This window comes from Eleutherodactylus coqui, chromosome 2 (genome assembly GCF_035609145.1).
Source record: "Eleutherodactylus coqui strain aEleCoq1 chromosome 2, aEleCoq1.hap1, whole genome shotgun sequence".
Classification (NCBI taxonomy): domain Eukaryota; kingdom Metazoa; phylum Chordata; class Amphibia; order Anura; family Eleutherodactylidae; genus Eleutherodactylus; species Eleutherodactylus coqui.
Window position 1 is genome coordinate 307,578,343 of NC_089838.1, and position 2,500 is coordinate 307,580,842.

At 46.5% G+C, this 2,500-nt stretch overlaps 9 non-coding genes across 9 annotated transcripts; 6 read left to right on the plus strand and 3 right to left on the minus strand.

The window, feature by feature from the left end:
* Positions 1-196: 196 nt before the first annotated feature.
* Positions 197-269, plus strand: TRNAR-ACG (transfer RNA arginine (anticodon ACG)). Its single transcript has one exon. It is a non-coding gene; the product is annotated as a tRNA-Arg (tRNA).
* Positions 270-277: 8 nt separating this feature from the next.
* On the plus strand, positions 278-349 carry TRNAH-GUG (transfer RNA histidin (anticodon GUG)). Its single transcript has one exon. It is a non-coding gene; the product is annotated as a tRNA-His (tRNA).
* A 126-nt stretch (positions 350-475) lies between these two features.
* Positions 476-547, minus strand: TRNAE-CUC (transfer RNA glutamic acid (anticodon CUC)). Its single transcript has one exon. It is a non-coding gene; the product is annotated as a tRNA-Glu (tRNA).
* Positions 548-979: 432 nt separating this feature from the next.
* Positions 980-1,052, plus strand: TRNAM-CAU (transfer RNA methionine (anticodon CAU)). The gene has a single exon. It is a non-coding gene; the product is annotated as a tRNA-Met (tRNA).
* A 218-nt stretch (positions 1,053-1,270) lies between these two features.
* On the plus strand, positions 1,271-1,343 carry TRNAR-ACG (transfer RNA arginine (anticodon ACG)). Its single transcript has one exon. It is a non-coding gene; the product is annotated as a tRNA-Arg (tRNA).
* A 195-nt stretch (positions 1,344-1,538) lies between these two features.
* TRNAE-CUC (transfer RNA glutamic acid (anticodon CUC)) lies at positions 1,539-1,610 on the minus strand. Its single transcript has one exon. It is a non-coding gene; the product is annotated as a tRNA-Glu (tRNA).
* A 215-nt stretch (positions 1,611-1,825) lies between these two features.
* TRNAE-UUC (transfer RNA glutamic acid (anticodon UUC)) lies at positions 1,826-1,897 on the minus strand. The gene has a single exon. It is a non-coding gene; the product is annotated as a tRNA-Glu (tRNA).
* A 150-nt stretch (positions 1,898-2,047) lies between these two features.
* TRNAM-CAU (transfer RNA methionine (anticodon CAU)) lies at positions 2,048-2,120 on the plus strand. Its single transcript has one exon. It is a non-coding gene; the product is annotated as a tRNA-Met (tRNA).
* Positions 2,121-2,338: 218 nt separating this feature from the next.
* Positions 2,339-2,411, plus strand: TRNAR-ACG (transfer RNA arginine (anticodon ACG)). Its single transcript has one exon. It is a non-coding gene; the product is annotated as a tRNA-Arg (tRNA).
* The last annotated feature ends 89 nt before the right edge of the window (positions 2,412-2,500 follow it).

Below are 2,500 nucleotides of genomic sequence, written 5' to 3' on the forward strand. Positions count from 1 at the left end.
CTCCGCCTTAACTGGATAGGCACTGCTCTTTGCCATTCAATACCGAAACGATACTGGATAATATGGAAAGGTAGCAAACAAGGCAGAAGGGTTTTGGCTAGGGGCTAAAAGCAACCGTGTTGAGGTCTTTGAATATGGCTGCGAGCGTAGCAAAAGTCCAAAATGGGGAGCATGATTAGTGGCAACCTCTCACACAGGGCCAGTGGCGCAATGGATAACGCGTCTGACTACGGATCAGAAGATTGTAGGTTCGACTCCTACCTGGCTCGTGAATGTCGCCGTGATCGTATAGTGGTTAGTACTCTGCGTTGTGGCCGCAGCAACCCCGGTTCGAATCCGGGTCACGGCATTCTTGATGAAAAAGCAAAGGTGCTCTTGTAGACGGCAAGCCTGAATGATACTTTTATGAACTTTTTGAGCGCTATCTTAATTCAGAGGGTCTTTCGATGTAGTTGCAAGCTTAGGAAAATGCTCATTCCCATACCGGGAGTCGAACCCGGGCCGCCTGGGTGAGAACCAGGAATCCTAACCGCTAGACCATATGGGAACCGCTGAGACCCTTTTTCAGTAATAAGTAGAAAAAAAATCAGTTTCATGATTTGAAAACTCATTTTTAAGCATGGATGGCATCAACAACCACTTGCAAGTGGCCTCGTTAGCGCAGCATTTTTGGCTGCCAAGAGCATCTGCAAACTAAGCCGCTTAATTCTGCAAGAAAGGTGCAGGCCTTTGAATGCAGGCACAAGCTTAGCAAAACACTCATTCCCATACCAGGAGTCGAACCCGGGCCGCCTGGGTGAAAACCAGGAATCCTAACCGCTAGACCATATGGGAAAAGTTGCTTTCACAGCTTGCTTTAAACTTTCCAATATATGTAGATATATACATGTACATATTAAAAAAAAAAAAAAAAAAGAAGTTTTGTGCTTACAGAATTCCATCTTATCTCTGGACGGCAACAACCAATCACACGCAAGATGCCTCGTTAGCGCAGTAGGTAGCGCGTCAGTCTCATAATCTGAAGGTCGTGAGTTCGATCCTCACACGGGGCATGGATCTATCCTTGTTTTTTCCCTCCGCCTTAACTGGATAGGCACTGCTCTTTGCCATTCAATACCGAAACGATACTGGATAATATGGAAAGGTAGCAAACAAGGCAGAAGGGTTTTGGCTAGGGGCTAAAAGCAACCGTGTTGAGGTCTTTGAATATGGCTGCGAGCGTAGCAAAAGTCCAAAATGGGGAGCATGATTAGTGGCAACCTCTCACACAGGGCCAGTGGCGCAATGGATAACGCGTCTGACTACGGATCAGAAGATTGTAGGTTCGACTCCTACCTGGCTCGTGAATGTCGCCGTGATCGTATAGTGGTTAGTACTCTGCGTTGTGGCCGCAGCGAATCCGGGTCACAGCATTCTTGATGAAAAAGCAAAGGTGCTCTTGTAGACGGCAAGCCTGAATGATACTTTTATGAACTTTTTGAGCGCTATCTTAATTCAGAGGGTCTTTCGATGTAGTTGCAAGCTTAGGAAAATGCTCATTCCCATACCGGGAGTCGAACCCGGGCCGCCTGGGTGAGAACCAGGAATCCTAACCGCTAGACCATATGGGAACCGCTGAGACCCTTTTTCAGTAATAAGTAGAAAAAAAATCAGTTTCATGATTTGAAAACTCATTTTTAAGCATGGATGGCATCAACAACCACTTGCAAGTGGCCTCGTTAGCGCAGCATTTTTGGCTGCCAAGAGCATCTGCAAACTAAGCCGCTTAATTCTGCAAGAAAGGTGCAGGCCTTTGAATGCAGGCACAAGCTTAGCAAAACACTCATTCCCATACCGGGAGTCGAACCCGGGCCGCCTGGGTGAAAACCAGGAATCCTAACCGCTAGACCATATGGGAAAAGTTGCTTTCACAGCTTGCTTTAAACTTTCCAATATATGTAGATATATACATGTACATATTAAAAAAAAAAAAAAAAAAAAAAAGAAGTTTTGTGCTTACAGAATTCCATCTTATCTCTGGACGGCAACAACCAATCACACGCAAGATGCCTCGTTAGCGCAGTAGGTAGCGCGTCAGTCTCATAATCTGAAGGTCGTGAGTTCGATCCTCACACGGGGCATGGATCTATCCTTGTTTTTTCCCTCCGCCTTAACTGGATAGGCACTGCTCTTTGCCATTCAATACCGAAACGATACTGGATAATATGGAAAGGTAGCAAACAAGGCAGAAGGGTTTTGGCTAGGGGCTAAAAGCAACCGTGTTGAGGTCTTTGAATATGGCTGCGAGCGTAGCAAAAGTCCAAAATGGGGAGCATGATTAGTGGCAACCTCTCACACAGGGCCAGTGGCGCAATGGATAACGCGTCTGACTACGGATCAGAAGATTGTAGGTTCGACTCCTACCTGGCTCGTGAATGTCGCCGTGATCGTATAGTGGTTAGTACTCTGCGTTGTGGCCGCAGCGAATCCGGGTCACAGCATTCTTGATGAAAAAGCAAAG